The sequence below is a fragment of the Diadema antillarum genome, unplaced genomic scaffold (assembly GCF_040938485.1).
Source record: "Diadema antillarum isolate AM-2024a unplaced genomic scaffold, OU_Dant_1.0 scf00000129, whole genome shotgun sequence".
NCBI lineage: Eukaryota > Metazoa > Echinodermata > Echinoidea > Diadematoida > Diadematidae > Diadema > Diadema antillarum.
The window spans coordinates 146,837-171,491 of record NW_027271018.1 but is presented as its reverse complement, the minus strand read 5'-3'; the positions used below and the strand labels follow the sequence as shown (position 1 = coordinate 171,491).

At 39.1% G+C, this 24,655-nt stretch overlaps 1 pseudogene; it reads left to right on the top strand.

Moving 5' to 3' along the window:
- The first annotated feature begins 136 nt into the window (after positions 1-136).
- On the top strand, positions 137-20,028 carry LOC139720569 (uncharacterized; annotated as a pseudogene).
- Positions 20,029-24,655: the final 4,627 nt, after the last annotated feature.

Sequence of the window (24,655 nt, the reverse complement as noted above, 5' to 3'; positions counted from 1 at the left end):
CTGAGCATGCCCAAATTTCCCTAGCAACCTCGACAACTACGCTACGTTGGTTGACAGTCGTGTCAACGTTTGTGTGCATTATGTATGAGACTGTGTGTTGTTCAATACGAGAGGTGTCGTAGTAGCTGTTTCTCATAGTCCCACCCGTTTGTGAGCAAGCTGGGAGCCTGCTCACTCGGACAGGAACTCCGTTAATTTTCATAAAGCATTATCGGCCGTTCTCAAAATGTAGTCATCACCGCAGAATCCACATTGATTGATCATACTGATTTGGTGAGTTTGGTGATGAAATACATAAAGTATTGAATATTTTAGCTTAAAAAATTAAGAAATAAAGAATTCATGCCGGATCCATCTGATGAATATTCTGATCATGCTGACATGCAAGCATTTTTTTTTGTTGTTGTTGTTGTTGAATGTTCACATGGGGCTTTAGAACCTATTCGTTCCACACTGACGTAGATTTAACAACAGTCCAGACTCTATTAAGTGTGACTCAATCATTGAAGAAGTGGTCGACTCAAAATGCACAGACACTTGTTACAGCTTTGTTGACTGGAGTGTTGCCAGTGTTGGATTGGCTGTCATATTGACTGTCATTTGTTATGTTATTAATGTAGCTAGATTGTTTAGGCCTATAGTATTACTATTAGCCAATTCAAGAAAGACCAAAGAGAAAGATCTAATGTTAGCAGATTCTACTTCAATGAGTATGGTTGAGTGTCTAAACTCTAACGTTAAATGCAAACATTGACACCGGCCTAACATGGTTAGTAGACCTAACGTTTTTCTATCACTAGCCTGACTAACGGTTTGTTACTGTTAGGCTTTAGTAGAAAATTCACACAATTTGCCTGAAATTTTAGTCACACGTTGATAAAAATAGCCCAATTATTCACAAGCGCGCGAATGCGATATGAGCTACAGGGGTGGTACAGTATGGTTGGGTATCCAACACATCGACACCCTAATGTTTTTCTATCAATAGATAGGCCTACTTAAAATATCTCACAATTTGCCTGAAATTTTACTCACATGTGAAGAAAATACTCTGAATTCACAAGCGTGCATTGAAATTGCTATTTGCGATCGCAGTACACGCTCTAAAGATAACTGCTTCGAACGCGCGCGTGGGTTGTTGTTTTGGATTAGGGTAAGGGCACCAGTATTCGGTCACTTATCAGTAGTCACCAGCCAGTAAGTTCAACTGTCACAACACATGCAAATCACATCATATTTCACATACTTGCACACTCATTCACAACAGGAAACTCCCATAGCCCCCTCCAAAAATCCATCCAAAATCCCAAATCTTACCGTCAAAAGTGCAGAATCGGCACTACTTTCCAAAAGCGCGTGCTGATAAGGCCCAGTTTTAAGAGTACGGGTCACCGAAAAAGCGCTAAAAATCGAGAAATACGCCGTTCTCTCGCAGGATTTTTTGCTTATCGCAAGCTTGAAATGTAATGGTATCCTCAAAAACGCAAAAGAAAAACAAAATTTCCGTACGTGCCGATACAGTGTCTCAATGTACAAGGGTTGAATGCAAGTGCTGAGGCCCCAGTATTCGGTCACCAACAGTCGCCGCAACGTCCCCGATGCAATTTTGCGCCAACAAGGTAGCACGCGCGCGCATTTTTCAGCTGCCTTGGAACACACATTGACTTTGAACGCGCACATCGCGTGACCGAATACTGGTTGCGGTGACCGTATTCTGGGGCCTTTTCAAGGTGAAATATTTTGGGATTTTGTGCAATTCTGTGAGATATTTAACAAAATGAAAGTTGAGATTAAAGAAATTTGATATATTTCACATACATTGCTGTAGATATGATGTATGTATTATTTTAGTTTGAAAAATATTGCAAAAAAGCTTAAGTGACCAAATACTGTGGATGTTACCCTAGATCTATTTTAAAACCAACACCCCTACCCTCTATTGACAATACATGTGAAATGCACATAATGCTTTTCCTATGTGCCATTTATAATCTACAATATTATTGTTTTGCTGTTGATCTTGTTTATTATCGTTTTTTCAGTAGAAAATACTTTGACATCAAATCCCCAGTGAAAAATGCAAAACCACTGCGCGTGGTCTCATGCATGAAAGTTGTTCTTTACACGCAATGCGATAAATGGAGGGGTGTCGGTTTCAATGTACAGTGTCAATGTGTTGGACACCTACTAGTCTATGTATACACTGTAGAGGGTCTACTACACGTTCAAAGAAAACAGCTTCAAACGCATGGCCGTGGGGTGTTATTTTGACGCAGTCGGTTGCGCCATACTTTGAAATCGATACCCCTACCCTCTATTGCCAATATGTGTGAAGTGCACATGATGCTATACCAATGTGTAGAAGCTCTATTCATAATATATGGTATCATTGTTTTGCTGTTGCTATTCTTTATTATCGTTTTCTTTTTTTATAGTAATATTTGGATATATTTAAATCCCTAGTGAAGAATAAAAAAACCACTACAGGTACATACTGTCTGTAGTCTCTCATGCATGCATTTTCGTTCTTTACGCGCAATGCTATAAATAAAGGGGTGTCGGTTTCAATGTACAGCGACGGCATGTTGGACACCTACCATACTTCTATTAACCCTACCTAGATTCTGGTGTTTCTATTCTAATTTCAGCAGGTAAGAAATATAGAATCATGAGTCTTTATAATAAGAGATGACACTCTGACCAGAGGCCACTCTGGAACAGTGTTTTACACCTATCCCAGTTTTGCAATATATTGTTTGTCTTACTCTCAACAGATGAATCAAGTCCAAACCAGTCTTCCCTGAGGATTCATCGTCTCCAATATTGCTGTCAAGTCATTGATTGAAAAGGAAGAGCCCAGACATGTCGCGGGCCACAGTATCAAAGTCGCGTTCAGACAAATCCAAGGATAAGGACAAAGACAGGGGAGGGAGTACGTCTGTGCCAGTGCCACCAGTAAACTCTGATGTCATACCGGGCAGATTCACAGAAAATGATTGGTAAACATGATACTTTCTTCTCTGGGCTGTCTCATTTTTGTTTTGTCTTAGTTTTGGATTTTTGTTTTGTTTTGTTTTGTTTTGTTTTGAGTGTATGTTTTATGTCTTTTATGTGTGCAGTTTGTTTTTATTGGGGGGGGGGGGGGGGTAAAGGGATTAATTTTTTTGCTATCCAAAAAGCAAATCATGTAATTATTTCAGTTTTTCTTCTCAATGTACAATATGTACATGTGTAATATCGTTTAAATAGGTTTGTGTGCTTTGCTGGTGCAATGCTGATTTTTTTTTTTTTTGCGTGGATGTTGTGTACTACTTCTACTTATTGAATCACTGTCAAGTGTTCATTACACTTCTGAGTCTCTTTCTTTCCTTTTTTCTTTCTTTTTTGTTGTACTACTAGTGAGAATTAAACAAAAAAAAGAAAACTTAACAGCAAGAAACACATTTTTAGTCATGACATGACATTTGAAGCCTATGATCCTTGAGTTTAAAGTATGTCATAAACTTGTTTTGTTATGTGTCTTTCTTTTGTTTTTGTTATTGTTTTTAAATAGCAGAGAAGGGAACCATGTGAGTTTTGCAGCAAATGAGTGTTATCTTGTTTTGTCTGGTTTTGTCCAGCTTGGATAAACATAAATGATATCTGCAAACATATCACAAGTGGCTTGATTTTGATTGATACAGGAATTTCATGCTGGACAAGGAAGATGGAGAGGACTTCATTGTAGACATTGTTGGCAATATTGTCGATTCAGCCTTGAACGTCATTTACAACAACTACATCGAGAAACAGCTCTACCCTTACACAGTCACTCAGGCAAGGGATGCCATTCTGCAAATCATTGAGGTGAGTATCACTAGAACTTAACTATCCTTTGTATTGCCACATGATTTGGAGGATTTACAGCTTCATTCATTGCAAGCTGCAGGCAAAAGCAAACCAATAAGGTAGTGCATTGTTAGAAAAAATTGTTGCATCACTTGATACACAATGATTCGTCTATATTGTGCCGTTTTAGATAGTACTTACCCTCCAAAATTTAAAGGACAAGATCACCTTCATAAACATAAGGATTGAGAAAATGCAACAATATTAGTAGAACACATCAGTGAAAGTTTGAGGAAAATTGGACAATCGATGCAAAAGTTATGAATTTTTTAAATTTTTGTGTTGGAACCGCTGGATGAGGAGACTACTACAGCTTGTGAGTCATATGCTTACAACAGTATAAAGAAAATGTAAAAGAAAATTCAACATGTTTTCACTTTTTTCGCATAATAAAAGAGCACTTGACTTGCCTCTTTCTAAAGGCAGGGGGAATAATATTACCCATAACATTTGTCGGTAACGAGTCAGGGGAATGTGAACTTTTTTCAAAAGATGGAATTTTGTGAAATTCTCTTTATATTTTCCTTATATCGTTGTACGCAAGTTATTCATACACTGCAGTAGTCTTCTCATCCAGCGGGTACTGCACAAAAACTTCAAAAATTCATAACTTTTGAACGGATTGTCTGATTTTCCTCAAACTTTAAATGATGTGTTCTACTAATATTGCTACATTCTCTCAATCCTTATGTTTATGAAGGTGAACTTGTCCTTTAAAAAAAAGAAAGAAAGAAAGAAGAAGAAACACAATGCACACCATGTTTTATACATCCTTTTCAACAATGGATAACTGATAAGAATAATAATGAATTAAAAGGCTTCCCTATCCATTATGAATTCTAGGGGAAAGATTACTTTTTGCCCTCGTCTGTTCGTGATATGAATGCTAGATTTTCTATGTCATCAAAGAAATTAGATGCATTTCAGTACAAAATATGATATCATGCTGATTTTTTTTTTTGACAAAATGTTTCTTACATTTTAACAGAAAGGTCAGACACTCTGCAGATGATTTTTTTTTATTTCTGAAATATCCATGTTACAGTAATAAAGGGCAGAAATTTCTCCAGATTGCGCATTAATTTAGGAGAGCTATAAGGGAGGCCACACTTGATAGCAAACAACATCCTTAATACCCTATTGCAAACACATGCCACTAAGGGAATCACTTCCCTCGGCTTGCTGCTGGACTTGAATGATTCAGTCGTGCTTGTGATGAATGATTTGAGCATGCTTGTGAGGAAATTAGTTTTCTGTTTGTTTGTTTTTTCAGTATCATTGGATAATGTTAATCATACAGCAAGAGCCAACTGAATGATTTTGTTGTGTTTTGAATTTGTCTATTATGTGATATAGTGGAGGTTCCTGGCACGAGATGAAGGAGAGGTGTCTCCAGAGAAGGATTCTACATGGCTTGAGGAAGATGGTATGAGATTCAATTCATTTCTTCATCTATACCATTAAAGGGGATGGCTTGTAACTGATCAGTGGGAATCAGTGGGAATCAGTGGGAATGCTGGGGGATGATTGCTCCAATCCTTGTGGGATTCATTTAAGAGTATTGTATATCTATTGTTGTGTGAAAATGATTTGCTTCAGAATGGTCTCATATTCGAGTAATGTGCAGTTTAATGTTTCCAGTTCAGCATGCCTGTACAGTGACAGGGCTATCGTTCATGGCCCGTTAACGATTGCCCCGCACTGTACAGGCATGCTAACCTGGAAACATTAAACTGCACATTACTCGAATATGAGACCATTCTGAAGCAAATCATTTTCACACAACAATAGATATATAATAGTACTCTTAAATGAATCCCACGAGGATTGGAATAATCATCCCCCAGCATTCCCACTGATTCCCACTGATCAGTTACTAGCCATCCCCCTTGTAGCCCCTTATAACCACTTCTGATGCGAGCAGCTGCCTAAATTAGTATAATTGCTCTCCTTTAAACATACAAGTTGAAAACTTGTTATAGTAAAATTACTGCATCCACCTTGTAGTCTTGTGACAGAATGGATGCTCAGCAATGATACCTGCACATGTTGTAAAAGCTCATTGGATCACATGTTTTCACAGGCATCAGACACTTAAAAAGCTTTGAAAAGTGTCTTTGCATACCACCTATAGTTGTCTAATAGGCATGTTATTACTGACTGCAGCAGGATAGGAATTTCCGAACAATTTTCAGAACCTATGTTGATCTGTTAAGCAGTTGTAAATGACAAGAGAATTTTATAATTGCATGCAATTTTCTTAAGCTCTGGAGGACGTCTTTCCTACCATATTTGACATACTTGGGTCCTTTCAGAAATTATTTTGAAATATTGAATAAATTATTGCGTACCACTCCAATTGATTAATGCTTGGTAAATGGAATGTTCACTCCATTCAAGGGAAAAATATATTGCTAATTATGAACTTATTTTTGCATTGTCGCATTTCACCAATCTTTGTGTTTCCAGAACCAATGCCCTGTGTGCCTGATGCGTGGGCCCAGGGATCCGTACCACAGCAGGACAGACCCCTTCCCTCACCACCACTCTCCGAACCGGCAACAGACATCACCGAAGTCAGCGCCATCCCTCACCCCGCCATTCTGGAGGACGTTGTGTGTGCGTCCCATGCCGACATCGAGCCAATAGAGGAGCACGTTGCCGATGACGGAGCTGCAGAAGGTGCAATGGCCGAGGAGGCAGAAGATGCACCAGCAGACAGGGAAGGGGAGGAGAAGGAGGCAGAGCAGGCCGAGATGATCGATCCATCTGAAAGGTTGGCCGCTGCTCCTGAGGATGATCAGGTTGAGGCCAAAGGAGAGGAGGTTGCCGCGGATGTTATTGTTGAGAAGGAGGAAAAGGTACAGCCACATACTGACACAGATCATGTTTGCATAATCTGTTGAATCTACAATTTTTTATAATTCTCCTTTGTCTGTCTGTTTATTTGTATTTTAAATGTCATCTACCTGCTAACAATGAAAACAAACCTCCACCCAGGGAGGTGTTAGTATAGAGAAGAAGAAACAAGAATCTCTCCTATGTACCCATGCTCCTCACTGCTTAGGAGTTATGCGCTCCATCACAGGTGTTGATTAATTGCTCAGACAAAAGACAGCACATCTGTTTAAGTATGCATCACTCCTCCATCACAACAACTGAAATCCAATGAGCAGTTGTTCACTGTCCCTCGTGATAATTTTGGTAGCAATTATTTAGTGTGCAGCGAACAGACACATGAATAAAAATCAGTAAAACAAAAAAACATACTTCTTTAATGTGTAAAATGCTACTAAACGTGCAGAAACATGCAGTAGCCAAATGGGATTTTCACCATTTCCCCTGGAATACAGCCGAAAAATTGTTCAATCAAGAACCTCTTCTTTGGGCTCTATATCCAAACTCTATGGAAGAGCGGCGTGGAGTATGAAACAGCAAAGCCAGCGAAATGCTAGGCATTCAATTCTCATGCTTGAGAACCTACACATAAATTTGCACACATTGCGAAGAGATTCTACTCCTTCTCTGAACACCCCCTGCTTCACCCTTGTCAAAAGTATGATATATATATGAGACCCAGTTCAGACACAGTCTGTCGTTTAGGATTTCTATATTGATGAGTTACAATGAGTCTGCCTTCTGTCTGTTTGGCCCATCATTGTAGAGTGTAGCCCCGTTACTAGGGCAGGACTCGCAGAGGGTGCTTTGCTAGTTTTATCCTATGCATTTCGGTAAACACATTTTCAGTGAGCAATGGTGAAGTGAGATAGTTGCTTAACACAATGAAATTCTATACACAACTGACTTCTTGGTATCTTTCAACGTCTGTTTACAATAGGAGACTAAGCGCCAGGTCAAGCCCCACAGGCCCAAGTTCAAGCCCCACAAGGGGCGTGTGCGCTCAGCGGGCCTCAGGGACATGCACAAAACCCTGGAAGAGACAGAGCGGGAACTGCTGGAGGCAGAGAGAAAAGCCAAGGAGCCCAAGCCTGTCGTCAAGGACTCCATTCTTGATCATATGCCGTCATCATGCCACTCAATACTCAAGGTATAGTTGGCAGTATTCAAATCGCTGTGTTAGGTCTTATTGAGTAAGTATTGTCATTGCGATTGTAGCTGCATTGAATATCTCAATATTTAGTTCAGTTCAGTTCAGTTTGTTTTATTTTAGCACAGGACCTGCTTCGCCCAAAAGCTGTTCTTCAGCTGGTCCGTGTAGTTAAACCAAAAAAAATAGATAAATAGATTTAAAAAAAATACATTTCATTTCATTTATTAAAGGCATAATTTACCATTTGCAGAAGAAACAAACACCCAGCATTAGTGCTTTAAAATGTGAGTTAGGGATAGAAACAACCACTGTAAAAATTTGGATCCATATAATCGATGTGAAGTATTGTTAAATACACGAAATATGAACAATAGTTACAATAAAAACGTTTCCAGACTAAACCATCTACAGTTACGGTTTAATGAGAAAAATAATGATATCTCCTTATATTTTAGGGTTTATTGCAAAAATTTTATATGGTAGGATATGTTGTGATACAACAGACCTACACATATGCATCAAATGTAATGTCTTGAACATTTTTTAAATCACTGCTCCCAAAGGTAAACATGACCTTTAAGTTTCCACACAAATCATACATCAATAAATGCGAGAGCATTAAACAGGAACAACAGAAATTAGATAATTGAAAATCATGCCAAAACAAAAGATATGCTAAATTGATAAGTAACCAAAAATACTTAAAGGGATCTACCCACCCCTGTTCATTCATAACAAAATACTGAATCCTTCTTTATATATCTGCATTTTTTTTTTCATCATCAGATATACATAATCAGCAAGAAATTATGTACTTTTTGGCCTTTTCCCCGGTATTTCCAAGCATGTGTCAACATAGTACTCTCAAAGTTCACTTATTCCAAAAAATACCTTTGAATTCTGGTTTGTCATAACATGTCTAATTTGCCAGGCATATCTGGAGCACTGTGAAATGTTGTGTTAAAAATGGAAAGGATGAGAAAAAATTGCTATTTATGAGAACATATATGTACTCACTTGGTAAAGTTGTTACTTATGCTTTTTGTTCATGTAATTCTGGTGACTTAACTATGTTTGTTAACCTGTTGAAGACTAGTCCCGAGTATACTCGGGCTCATGTTGTCGGGAAATATGTGTTATAGCAAAATCAGCTCGCCTTCAAGAGGTTAATGGGTGGTGCATATTACAAGTTGTAGGATTTGCAGACCACACAGTGTGTCTCTTCAGTGCCCATGATTTGATTTGTACAGGAGGATTGTTACAGAGTGCATGCAGGAGAAAAAAAAAATGCCAAAACAAAAACAGTTATGTTTAACTCTGCCTGGTATAGATTTCGGTATGATTCCACTTTATAACATGCTATACTCGTCTCATTCTCAAGAAACAAGTGACAAGTGACAGCTTCATCACTTTATGTAGCGAACAGTATTGGCCAACTTGTGCCTCGATCAGATAACAAGGGACAGGGTGTGCTTGTTTTTATATTATTTGTTAGAGGATAACCAATAGTTATTATCTTACAGGTTCAAGCTGGCAGACCTCCCGGCAGCAAAGATGTGAGCTATGATGAAAGAGGGAATGTCATCTCGGTTATAAAACTCGACCCAGAGAAGCTGCCTGCGCACAGGTAAAATTTTCTATGTAGTAGTGCAAAGCTATCAAAATCTTCTAATAAAAGTGCTACTAAAAGCATCTTTCAGATGGTGCTAAAATTCTTGTAGCATAGGAATAGTGTTGTTTATTAGTTAAAGTCCAACAGTAGAAAGTAATTGTTTGAAAAGGTACAGAATATTATTAACTCATTTGTAGCTCAAATATGCAATCTAATAAAAATATGACATTAGTAAAGCATACGTATAATCAAAATTCTAAATGAAATGCTGTAATGCAATGTGGAGTACCATATTTTTTTTATTTTATCATCACAGCATTATTTGTTGAGTTACTTGTTGTAGAAGACAGCACCGGGTAATAGATGGAATTTTCTGAATATTCAGTTACTGATGTACATATGTAGAACTGTGTTCTAAGCTCAAGTCCTATCCTCACAAATGTCTAGAAACATTCTACTGGAGTAAATTATTCGCCTAGCCAATTCCACTCTCTGATAATTAGATGCATTTGTTTGCTTATGTTGTATTCGTCTTGCCCCAGGGTGCGGACGCAGTTTGCCATAGTGGACCCGGCTGTCGAGGCAGCCCACGCCCGCCTAGTGGCCATGAGGACCGGACGCTACATCTCACAGCAGAAGGCGGCGATGGCCAGGCAGCAGGCAGAGGTCAGGGCAATGACCAAGAGCCACCACGGGGCCCACACGGCTGATACCACCAACAAAAATGGTAGGGGGATTATTCTGACATGGTAGAGGTGGTAACCCTAAAGGGAATGTACAGTACTGGTTGAGGTGGGGATTCATGTTTTGAACATTCCTAAGTGAGAGAATGAGAAACCTCTTGTGAGATATGAATGAACATGTGATTTAAGAAGGATTCAACATTTATTTGATGAAATTTGGCTGAGATATCAGAAAAAAGTGATAATAATAAAAGGCGACAGGCCACGCCTTTTATTACGATCTCTTTATTTCACCTTGTTTTTGGATATCTCAGCCATTTCAAAACTGATTTTTGTCAAATAAACTTTTGACACCCCTAAGAATTGCATGCTCTTTGACATCTCATAGAGTGGTTTCTGCATATTTCACAAAACGTTAAAAGCTAAATCTTCACCTCAACGGGAACTGTACACACCCTTTAACCCCACGGCACAGTACTTGATCAAACTGGTCCTACGACTAGAGGGGCAAGCCAGGCCATTCGACCAGTCGCACGACTCGACACTGCACACTATACAACCAGATTACACAGCTAGGCTTACGACCGTTCTGGCTTCAGTACAAAATTCCAAAGGGTGTAGAAGCGCACGAAGTGCACACTGCATGCACTTGCATTATAATGTATTTTGATTGACTGTTGAAAGCCCACAACCGGTTGTAAAAATTTGACATGTCAAATCTCTACGACTGGTACTAAGACCCAGTCGCACGACTGGAAATTGGCAAGGCTGGTGATGTCACACTTCCGGTCATAAGGTCGTATGACCAGTAAATCATGGCAAAGTCATGTAATGTGCGGTGGGCTTTACTATAAGAATGTCTTAGCATATCAATTGGGGATAAAAACATCAGCTGAAGCTGCCGTCTAGGTTAATGAAGAATTTTCATTTTCATTTCTTGGAACATTTTCAGTGGAAGGTGACTTGTACATAGTGAGTGGGCCATAATCACCAGATGTGGCTTGTGGGTTTCTCCACAAGTTTGGATATCAGTTTCATTGTTTCATTGTCTTCCTGTTGTAATAGCATTTTGTTTACATTTGTTCTTATTCTGTTTTATTCAGCAAATCTGTATACAGTTCCTTTCAACCCTAAGTCATTAATATTGTTTTCTTTCTTTTTTGCAATGTGCATTCAGTTAGAGTTTGCTCTTCTTTCTCATCGTGTCTTTATTATTACCACACAGCTTAACTGTGGTGTATCATCTTTTTGTCTTTAATAATACACTTGTATCTACATTGGAATAATAACTATGAGATATGAAGATTGAATATATTGATTACGTGTGGCTTATTAGGATGCACTAAAGTGTAATTTTTCTTTCGTTCGCATTATCATTTGATCTGAACACAATTGTGGCAATTCCTGCTATAGGTAGTATGTGGCATGCGAAATGTAGCTATTTTTAGGAGACTAATGCCATTGGTGCCAGTACTGTACTTTCCATTCCTATTACAAATACAATTTTAGCCCACTTTGTCATGTATTGTTTGTGCATTTGTATATGTGTGTGTGTGTGTGCCAGGTCTGCGTACAGTGAAGCCTGCCACCAGTGTAAATACCCTGGCCAGCAGCCACCACACGCAGGGTTCAAGGAGGTTACAGCAGTCCACTCTTCCCGGCGGCGTCTCCCCACTTCCACCCCCACTGGTGAGCACCGAGTTGAAAAACTCACCCTTATATCGTCGCCGGGGTGACAAGATCTTGTATCTGCAATTTTGGTGAAAATGATGTTTTTGGATTAATGGTCAAATAATGGGTTAAGTGATGTCCTGTCCAAATCCCAACTGTCTTACTCAAAAAATGAAGCCACCATAGCATGTCAAAGGAAAGGCTATCCCATTCGCCACAGTGCTCCGGCTGCCATGTTTTTTGGCTTTCCTGAACATTTGACATTTTGTAGATACGAGGTCTTGTCGTCCCAGCGACAATATGCTACCCTCTACTCATTCAAAAATCTATTTAATTTACATGTGCAAATAGGGATTTCACATCGAAGTGGGCAAAATAAGTTTTGTCTGCCTCGATTGAAACATAAAGTTGAAAGGTTGCAGTCTTCTTTGTATTTACTTCCAGTTGGTATTACAATGTATTTTCTGTCAATATTTCAGATTCTCTCTCCCAGGCATGCATGACAAAATGTATGTTACGTACACTGAATTCATATATTTGTACATGTCAAGATTTTCCCAATGATCTTGGACTGAAGACATGGGGATGTTTAGGGTTTATGTATATTTCAGATGATTTGCTTCCTCTTTACATTCTCTACATTGACATGATGAACTTTTGTCAATACTTTTCATTATCATCATCATGAACAGATAAATCAGAGTTTTATTCCCTGCTATGAACCATCAATCTTGTGGGCATGTGTTACTCTTGAAAGCAAGAGATTATTATGCAGAGGGGTAAAGATATTGGGTATGAGTTTTCTTCAATTTGTCTCCTATGTACAAATGAAATTTGTAAGATCGCAACTACTGATCTACATAATTTAGCAAAATAGCGTTACTCTTACATGCCATGTCTATGACTAGATACATAGTAATTTAGATGGGCATTGGTGTACAAATGGTACAAGGGAAATGAGGCCAGAGATAATTCTGCGAGTTTCCATGATTCCGCGGTCGGAAATGGTTCACATGACCATATGGGGAAACACACATACACATTGAAACTATATATAAAAAAAGCTGTGCATTTCCTGCTCACAAGCAGTGGTGCTAAAGGGGAAAGAGAGGGAGCGGGATAAATCATAAACTGCTCTCAAAACGTGCTCTTCTTTCCTTTATCTGCACAGTTTATTTTTCAGTTAATTCCTATTTATCAATAAAAACAAGACCTCTTAAGGCAAGGTCATAGGTGATTGGCCAGTTAGAAGATTTACCATGTCCTAGAAACATAAAAAAATAAAAATGAATGATAAAACTAAAAGGATATTAAGAAAAAAAGATTAACATACCTCCACCATGCAGTGCCACTGCGGTGACACATTTCTGAGTTGTCAGTTTGTTTTGCTGGATTTTGTTGTTGTTGTTGTTGAGACTGACTGTAAGTACATTTATTATACAAGAAGCTCTGAAAGCAAATCCCTTAACAGGGGGGGGGGTGGAAATAGCAATTTACCTGTTTGATATTAGAGTAGATGTATTGCAAGTAAGAGCTCTGAAAATAAACAATATTTGCTCCTATCGGAAAAAGACCAAATTTAGTGAAGGACACAGAACAATAGCCTGAACCATGAAAATGACACGCTTCCTAGTAATAAGTCATTTTCATTACCTGTTTTTGTGTAGCATCAAATATCAATCACAAGTTTAGATTGCCACCTGTTAATACCCCCGACCCCCCCCCCCCCCCCCCCCCCAAAGAAATAGGCCCCATTTCCCATTTTCTGAGTGGGTACTCTTCCAGTTAAATTCATTTTTATGAATAAAGTCATGAAATGAAAGGCATTTTTTTTTGGGGGGGGGGGGAGGGGGTTCATATACTGTTTATGTCTCTAAACTTGAATGCTTTTCACTACTACAAGGGGACTTGATTCAAGACGCTCAGTGACTTTCTAACTGAAATGTGAGGAGATTTCACCAGTTTCTGGAGAGTTCCATTGCAGCTTACTCTAAGCACGTGATCAACACATTGATTTATATGTCTGCTGAACTTTGGCCCAGTGGTGATTGAACAGCTGAGACACAGCTGTGGCAGAATGCGATAATAGCACCGGCGCTATAAACAGGCGTTACATCACCATTCCCTTTTTTTTCCCCCAGTATGAAAAACATGAACTTCAGGCTTTACGTTTTTACACGGATTTCCACCGTTTGCAGCAGGCTGCATCCTGGAGTTGAAATATGCCTTTCAGCTCCGGTAGTACGGTACTTCCTCTCCTTGCCCAATCTAAGAAAATGTGTTATCAGATTTAGCTCGGGACATCCTCTTCAAGGAAAGATAAGATGGAAAGGAAAAAGTAATGAAAGGAAATCTTGCTACCTTGCATCGTGTGTAGTGTATGTTATGTATGTTTAGTAAAGTTGTATCATATAGCTGTTTGTCTGCAAAAATTGTACATGACCGGTAATGTAATATATAGGTAGTATGTTAGGCATGAAAGCAAACAACAACTCACAAACAGTAAATTTATCACAAAAAACAGAGAAGCATGGGATTCTTAAACCCCAGGTGGAGAAAGACGATAGGACTTATCCGTGAATGTCCTCTAAAATAAGATGTTAATAGATATTCACTGATCTTCCTTTATGGCAGCTGTAAAGAAATTGCATTTATTTTTCTGAATGCACAACTGGTGCAAGAGACTTAAAGACATAATTTACCATTTGCAGATGAAACAAAAACCCAGCTTTAGTGTTTCAAAATAGTTCTAAAATGTGAGTTAGGGATAGAAACGACCGATGTAAAATCTTTAATCAGTATAATCAACATTGAGTTTTGTTGAATATATACAAAATGTGAATAGTAGGTATGATACAATTGTTTCTAGATAAACCATCTACAGTTATTGTTTATGGAGAAAAATAGTGATATCTTCTTAAATTTTAGGCTTTATTGCAAAATGTTTATATGGTAGGATGTTTTGTGATACAACTGACCTACACATACGCATCAAATGTGATAACTCAAACATTTTTAAAATCACTGCTCCCAGTGGTAAACAATACCTTTAAGTGTAAATGGTAAGGATGTTGGATAGTAGGCGGGGCCACTTTTTGAACACTAACATGTTTTCTTCATTCCTGTTTGTAATATAAACACAGTGTACACCACACTCCACTCTCCATAACCAAATTTGGTCATGTAGCTGGTACAATCACCCAATAATGTGGAAGAGGTATTGAACATCACAGAATGTTGGCACGGTAACATTGGAATGATAATGAAACCGCGACAACAAATAAATCTTGAGATTGTCGGCGTGTGAGCCGGTACTGCCGACCGCGGCCGAGGTGTAAAATCTTTAACGGTTTCCTGCACCCTGGTTTCGTCCCATCGCCTGTTCTTCCTGTGCCATGAAGTTCAGTTTGCAGCCCAGTACTTCTTATCACAACCATACTAATTGAAGATCTCCACCCTTTGTAGCCAGGAGCAATACATGTTGTGCAAGAGATGGTCGTTAAATCAATGAGATGGTTGCATCATGTATCACAGGGCTATAGAGTACCGAGGTGTGATGTCATAGCCATTCATCGCTGTGGAAACTGAGTCTAAACAACCTCACATGGCCCAAGTGTTTGTGTAATCACCTGGTTCCAACTCAAGCTATAACAAAAGACTGTGATGTCATCACTTCTGTACTTTTTAAATGTTCGCCTTTGCTTCTGCCCTCCCCCCCCCCCCCCCCACACACACACACATACAGGAAGATAGAGTGGCCATACATATACTTTCCCATCTTGCTTCTAGTTTGTGAATGAAAAACTTAAGTTTCTCTCAAATTCCATAGACTTTTGAATGAGATCACCATTAATCATATCGGTCCAAACAAGGTGTTTCATATTCTTTGTTTTGTTTGGGTTTTTTTTTTGTGTGTGTGTGTGTGTGTTTGTGTGTTTATGAATATATCTCATGCTTATACATGTGATCACGACCTAAAATGGAACATTGTGAGATTAAAGAACTTGCCTTTTAAAGAACATTCAGCTGTGCATGTTTCAAACCTCCACCCCATGCAAACTCTCACTTCCTCTGCAGTTAAGGAAACCATAAGAAAGAATGTTTTTCAAAGCCTTGCTTGTCTTCACAAGATTAAAAAAAAAAAAGAAATGGTTCATATGCCATCCGAGTCGAAAGGACACAAGATGCCATACAAGATTTGTATTAAGATTTTCAACAACAACAGCAACAACAAAAACAGTAACTCCCCAATTGATATGGTTTCTTCTTCATAACAATTCACTGGCATTTTCAACAATCAGCAATCCAGGGCAGAGTCTTCCAGCTTTGTACTACAGTACCAAGCACTTCACTCGATCTGTTATGTATCAAAACTTCTTATCCACCCACAGCTGCAAGATTTATCTTACCCGACAGTTGTGTAACCGACGATCGTATTGACAGAGGTTTAGTGTTCAAGTTATGTTATTCATGAACGTAAAGAAGGCCTAAAGCGTGAATGACTGTGCTCTGTTTACATCCGTGTTCTAAATCCTGCGTGATTATGGGGCAGGACACGCAGATGTTGTCCTTTAATGTGTCTTGCCGTGATCCCTTTGATGAATCAGCCATGTGCATCCTGGTTTGGTAGCAATGGGGTTTGACGGGTGAAGTTGCCAATCACAGTCACTTTTCAACGTGTGGCAAATCAGAGCCCAACGTACATCTGCTCAGAGCGGGAGGGAACTTGAATAGTTTGTGATGTTTGTCCCATCTGCCACCTCAAATGGATGGAAAAGGGAGGCGTGTGTTCCTAGAGGCAACAGTCACTGTTGCTAAGGCCCTGCAAGTCCCTCCAGATCACAAACCTGTTGATTGCTTTTTATAATGGAATACACAGGCGGAATTTGTTCGATCAGATCTTTAGTGCCATCCTGTTTTTGCAGTCAGACAAAGTGATTACATCCCCTGAATGTCCCATTAGTGATCCATGCATTAAGGCCTGTACTCAAGATAGCAACCTGCATTTAATGAACATTATTTATTATGGAATGAGGGAGTCTTTTGTAGAAGATGACCAGCCATCATAGAAGCTGACTGATTGTTCATACCTCCAAACAGTATCATGTATATCAGTGTGGCACAACTTTCCATGTGATACAATGTACTGTAAAACGAGGAATTTTCGCGTGCATTTTAATTTCGCGAATTTCGCGAGCGCCAAAATTCACGAAATTAAAATGCACACGAAAGCTTTTGTCTACACTACATACATTGAATGCCAGAAGCATTTCGCGAAAATTTCATGCCATGAAAAAGGCTGTCGGCTCCAATTCGCGAAAATTTCATGCCGCGAATATATCATGTTTTAGAGTATGTGCTCATTGTGTGATTAATGTCCAGGTTTCCAGATGTGTACATCAAATATGAAAAATTTAGTATTTCTGTGTGGAACTTACTGGGGAAACAACACAAATGAGGAAAGAGACTAATACGAAATCCAGGAAATATTTCATCAGTTGCCACCAAATCCATCCTTGGTGTGAGCTGATAACATTTGCAAATGCTGTTCTCCTAGTTAATGCCCTCTGCAGCTGAAATTGGGTTGAAATTTGGACTCTTGCACTAGCCAAGGACAGCCACTGCCATTCAGATGTACAGTAATGATGTTCTCATTCTATACTGTGAGTTGTATACAACAAGATTGTGTGTTGAATGTTTGGATATGTTTGAAGGCAAGCCACTACTAGTGCATCCCTGTTAAATGAAGTCTGAAGGGATGTGTTGGAGTCAGTGTACTTCAGATAGCCAGCTGGTCAGCTGATCATCTTTAGTGATATTTTTAATTTGTGCTGTTCAAGGACATCTCCCTGTTTACCCCCCCCCCCCCCCCCCCCACATGCTCTCCAAAGGACTACAACTATCAGCAGGCCTGAAAATATAGGATTCTGTGCAACTGTCTTCGAAGATCATTCCAGTCACTTCCACAGAGAGATACAATTTGAGCCATTTCTGGTAGTGTAGGAAACCTTCTCATATGGCACTATGTGCCCGCTTGATACTATTAATTTTGCTGACTATTGCTAGTCACCAGGGTCAAACCAAGAGGGTTCTGCATCATTGCCCTTTTTCCTTGTGTGGGTAGTTAGGTAGAGGAAATACTTACTGTCTACATATTCTATTGGTTCCAAGAGACAACTTGTCTATGTTTTCACATTCTTGTGTCCTTAAGCAAGATGTCCTATCACCAACGCTTCTTCTCCATCCAAAGTGAATAAAATGGCAATTGAGCAGGGAGTTGCGCTTGATGTCGTTTGTTTTGGCATTGGCACACCAGAAAAATGGCAGCCAGTTAGAATGCTTAGTAAGGGGAATATTAGTTGGATACTCTGCAGATGCTGGTTGTATACCAGTGACTAGCTGGAGAACTGCTAGAGCCTAATTGCTGTGATGTGCAAGTAACCCTTTATGTCGAGAATACAAGATAGTTATCAATATTCTGGGGTGACTGTAGTTGGGGGGGGGGGGCAAATTTTCAGTAGCTTCAAGTGGCACCAAAGAAGTGGATGTTGCAGAAGTATTGCTCTTCTTATATGATCTTTTTCTGTGCATACCCCAACTTTTACATACACTAAGCAAATTAACCCTCACAAAAATGGACAGTCGGTCATTTGGATTTGCTGAATATTTGTTGTGGGCAGCAAAGGTACATTTGCAGGCTGAGGCAAATCTGAGGTGTCCAGGAATCTCTAAATCATTTTACGAGAAAAGATGTTAAACAGACCTTGTGGCCAGGCTACTTAGCAATGAAGAGAAGTTGGGTATGCAGGAGTTTTGATTGGAAACTGATGGGACACGGTTTGTTAACGCTTGTGGCCAGTGGCTGTGTTGGTCTCACTCTAGGGCTTGAACCAGGGACATCTAGCGCACAAAGCCAACAAACTGCTAACCTAACCAGTTTGACCTTGAGATTGTGTGTGTGTGCGTGTGTTTGTGTGTGTGTATGTGACTGGATGTTTCTTTGCTGAAAGTTTTTTCTTGATGGTAGCCTATCACCAGTGTAATGTTATCTGTGTACATATATGTGGAGAGGGAAAGGCAGGTAGATAGGTAGATGGAAAGATAGATATAGTGTAGGTGTGTGTTTTCCTCATTTCAGTTTGTAATGGGTCCATTGCAGACAAACCATGGGCAAAGTTGTGCAATCATCTGTTTTTCACTCTGCTCTCATCAGCATTCTCAGTGCAGTTAGTTTCTTGTGAGTGGGTGTCCTGCCAATGCAGTGAATATCTGTCAGGAAGCAGCTGTGTTTTTCCCACGAAACATGATTAAATTATACAGACTTCAATATTCTGGCATTTGTCCTCGTCAATGTGCCCACTGCTGTGCTCTATAATGTATGTTTGTATTATTATTTAGACCAACTCCATTCTCGCGAGTTAATAATCACTGGACATCATCTTTGTCTTGCTAGCATAAGTTTGGTTAGATGCAAGTACTCTATACGTGAAACACAGCTGGAAGCAACCAGAATAACAAACAAGCAAAAGAAAACAAAGAAAAATGTAGTAGCCTTGGTTTTGTTTCACCAGATGCACTATGTTCATCTGAATTCTAGCTTTATGTCATAAAATAATCCTTGAAATGAGGTGTGAGTGGTTTAAAGATCAAAACTCTTTGGGGGCGAGTCAATTAGGATGTGGATGAAAAGCTGACTTTTTGTTTGTTTCCATTCTTCTCTGTCAAAGCCACTTTGGCCACATGTCCTGTTACAGCATAAATGTACTTGTCCGTATTCTCAGTTATGTAACTCATCATCACCATCATTTTTCGTCTTTTCTCTCTTTAATCACCGCCCCAGATTGAGTCGATGGAGCTGTCACCGGGTGTGGTCGTCAAAGAGGGGAACCGCATCAAGCGAGGTCCCAAGCCCCAGGTCCGCTACCTACGACTCCATCACCTCGGCCAAGCTCCGCTCCCTGAGAGCCGGTCAACCAAGTGGACGTGCGGGAGGCCCAGCTGGCGGTCTCCGACATCATCAACACCAAGGGACCCCTGCTCCGCCCCTTACCCCTCAACGACCCATCCCACCCATTGCGACCCGCCCCACCCCACCCGCCCAGAAGGCTGTAGAAACTGCATAGACGCTTGAATTCACAGGCACCGTGTGTTCTGTTTCTTCAATGAGCAGATGTGAGCACATTTGATGGAAAAAACCCTTTAGCATACGTGTGAACAATTGGTATGTTTGCAGCCAATGTGTGATACCAATTTCTTCATTCATTTTCGAATAAAAGGAAAGTTTGGGGTTTTGTTTTAGCTGGATAATGATGACATCTTTAATTATGTTGACATGGATTCTTTATTGAGACTTCCCTAAAGATATATTTGCATTCCACTTTTCCCTCTGGTTTCAAATTTTCATGTCACCATGCTAAGTTGTTTGGTCTTTTTTTTTTCTGGAATCTTCCTGTTAATTTTGCTCAGAGTTTGAGATATTGGGCTACTTTTAACATGCCTTTTGTTCTTTTTGATGTTGTTGTGTAAGGGACAGAAAATTGTTAACTTTTTTATATGAGAGCACTAACAAGGGCACTGTAGAAGGAATCTTAAAGCTACTTCACCATTCAAACAGACTCAAGAAAAGAAGCTGCCTGAAAAACTTAAAACAAAAGAACAAACAAATGACCAAGGTATGTTTTCATTTTTGTAGGGACATGAAGTAGGTAACAAGCTCATGTGAGCACCTGTAACCTTTGATCTTAACTACTAAGTGCTTTGGGGGGGGGATGGGGAGGGGGTTTCTAACTGGTATCCCCACACCTGTACCATGAGTCGGTCGACAAAGTGCTATAGACATGCATGTGTATTCCATTTAACTGTAATATCATTATTGATGTATATAAAGCCTTATGTACTTTGATCAGGAATTGGTACTAATGTGTTTGTGTACATACCGATATATATATATATTATGATGTATATCATATTGATGTTGGCAATGCACCCATCCATCCGTGTGTATACTGTGTAAAACTGTGTACAGTGCATTCACAAGAAAGGGTTTATATAACCTGTGGGTCACAAGAGAAAGAGAAAAAAAGTGTCAAGTAAACTGTGTACAGAATTGTCAATTGAAAGCCATTGTACCTGTGCCTCTTGAAGTGTTGGTGTAGTGATGAAATGAGGTCAGTTGATTAGTCACCTTGATTGGTCAGCTGACTGGTCACCTGATTGTTTGCATGCATGAAGAGATTGAGAGTACCTTGCTTTGTTCAGGAGACAATTTCCTTTATAAAATATTTCACAATTTTGTTTTCTATGTAACGTCTTGGTTTTCACAGCATACATAACTAGTCAAGCTTACATCCTCATCAACAAAATAGATTTGATTTCATATGCCACCGTATGTGGGCGGAACAATTCTGTTAAGTACATGAACTTAGAAGGTAATTTTTTCGATGCTTTTTCTACCTGTGGTAAAGATGAGTTGTTCCTCCTTTTTTCTCTCTCTCTCTCTTTCCCCCTCTCTCTCTTTCTCTTGCTGTCTCTCTGGCTCTCTTTCTGTTTCTCTATATGTCCTTACTGATACATCAGAAAATTAAGCTCCAAGTTACACAAGTTTTGCCTTCCTATGTGACCAACAACAACAAAATCGAAGAAAGATGAGAAGATAGTCCTGACAATGATGAATGAGCATTTGTGTGCTTGTGAACAGGTGGAAGATGGTGAAAGAATGAAATTGATATCTTAATATTATAATCAATATCTTGATATGAAACCAGAGTTGCCTGGAATAGAGAAACATACCAACACATGAATCACAGAGCTCACAATCAAACAAGAAACAAAAGCAAACAAACAAACCAATGTAATTTGAAAGAGAGAAAGCAAAAAGGGAGTGGAAGTAGAAAGAGAGGTAACATGTAACTTACTGAAGAAAAGAGTGGAAGATCGAGAGAAAATGCGCAAGAAGATGTACAAGTGAATTTCATATATTTCACCCTTAAATCTTAAGACTGGTAGAATTAGAGTCAGATAAGTATTCGATTTCATCATTATCATCGCAACAACATAGTGTATTTATTTTGGAACATATCCCTTCGATAACAACAAAAACTCACAGCTTGGAAAGTTCTTTTTTTTTTACAGAACATATTTGCATGCAAATCAAAATCTCAAAAATGTATATATGAATACATCATGCTACAAGCACAACCACGTTTAAAACTCGGTTTATACATCTGTTAATCATGGCTTATTCATTTCTGAGAGCAACGCTCTTTGCATTAATATATTTCAGCCTACAGTTTCACGCAGAGTGTTGTCAGGCGAACTGGTTTATCACGAATAGTCGACAAGAAGTACACGTCTGTAATTTCAAGAGACTAGCTCAAAAATCAGTTTGCACATGAACACTGTTGCGTGAAGTTGTTCCTATATCGCAAAATATATGTACTGTACCTCGTCGAATGCGAGGTCGAACACGTACAGATTGTGTTCATTCGTTCTTCATCAACAAACCAATCTACACAATATCATTTTGTAAGTTCGTAAACACCGCGCGGCATTTCACTTTCATAGAGTTCGATGTGCATCTGTAGGATTTTATTCTTGTCTAAATAATGGACGATGGTGATAGTACTGTAAGCTTCATACCAGAATCTCATCTCATGAGATGTAACATATAATTGTCTACTGTAGGATGTAAATTGTCTGTTACAGGGCGTTTAAATATACCATTGCCTCTTTTAATCGGGTCATAATGGATTGTCCGTGTGACAAATGGGTTGATTGCTTGTGATTGGTCACATTAATCTTCTTCGACCATAATAATCTGCTGCCCTTTACGATGTCACAAGAAGGGGTGGAGAAGAATCATGAATGTGGGCTCCCTTGAGCAGGACAGAATATAAAACAGCACAGGAAATTACACGTCTTGCGGTAGATAAATATGCAATTACGACCGTGTTTATCTTTGTATGAATGAAAGAACGGGAGCGTTCAGCCCACAAGAATTTTCGTGTCGAAAGTGGTCTAAGCAAGATGCCGAATTACTGGGAATAGTGGACATTCGATTTGAATTCAATACATGTTGTGCAGACCTGTGTTTAAAAAAATATTGTATGCATCGTTGCTAGTCCATTTTTTTTTCCTTTTTTATCATTTAGACTAAGAAGGCTGCTTATCGTTCTTTATGCGTTAGCTTGGAATCAAAAACAAGTATAAAAGGCGACAAAGTCGTACTACAAGTGTTCTACACACGGCAGAAGTTTGATTTGACTTTAACTTAGTCACATGATGGCCACAGACAAGGGAATTGGCTATTCCTTTTTCTTTTTCTTTTTCTTTTTTAGTAATATTTAGATTATACACTATTCTTACCGAATGATGTTTCAATATGAAACCAATACATTTGATAGATACGTCATGCTCACATAAAGCAAACAAACAAGTGTAGAAATCACGCACAAACAAACAAAACAAAACAAACAAAACAAAGCAAACAAACAAACATACAATATTAAACATTAGAGGAAACCGGCAGTTCAAGAGCGCAGGCGTGGATAAATTCTTAACATGAGACGCAAATGACATAAAGATTGATGTGAAATTCAGGAGACACCCCAGCAATTGTTTGTTGATGTTTGTTACCGTTTCTGTTATTCGAGTACAAAGAAGAAGTGCGATCAAAACATATTGGGCTGCAATCGATTTTGGTGCCGGAGTACTTTTTCTCACGGTGCGGTGTTTATTGGACGCCCACGCCGAACTAGCAGACCCCCCTCAAAAAACCTAATTTCAGAAGTTCGAATCACGCGACAAGCCAATGGCATGAAAATCTGGACCTGGGTCTTTCCAATCAACCCAAAGTTCAGGGACCCATCCTCATGAGTCACTTTATCCAACATTGTTCTCATGGCCGTGGCCACTGCACATTCTATACAGCGCCGGTTTTACTGATAATTATCCCGGGCCAGACTTTGGTTTCCGATTTATCACCACCGTAGCATGATTTTGAGGCAATTTAAACGAGAAAGAAAGACGAAGAAACATAACAAAAACAAATACAAAGACATTCGTACAACAGTTTGATGACCCTGAATAATCTACTTGGACTCCTTCACTGGAATACTTCAGTAAACACCTCATGATTATGTAAGGGGGTTTAGATGTCTCCAGGAATGAATTAAGTTCTTTTCTCATCCTTTCATTGTATGTTAATAACATATTTTATTGTTAATAGTATGCTCTCATTTTCTTTGAAATGTAGTTCTACTGATTTGTTCTTCGCATTTACCATCCCAATCATACAAATCTGAAATGATACCCCCCCCCCCCAAAAAAAAAAAAAAAAACTCTTGAAAAAAGTGTTGAAAAAAAGAGGTATTGATTAAATCTTCATATTCAAAACTTTCCGGCATTACACAACGATCACACTGAATGACCAAAGTAATTCATAACATACAAATACCCAAGGTGAAAGATATACACTGTAATACATGTATCAATAATTTGCCGGACTCCGTGTAAGTATTCGTCACGTGGTCATTACGTCATTGTATGTATCGCACGCAGAACTCTCTGGCTACTAAACAATATACTTGCAGTAATAATCATTGTAATAACTCGAACAATCACACCCCAACATTTAGGCGCAATATTACTTCAGACAGATAGGTCAGTGCATTCATGCAACCGAGACCAAAGAAAGGGTGCACAGTTGGCATTCCATAAATGCTGAGAAATGATGCGGATAATGTCCAATAG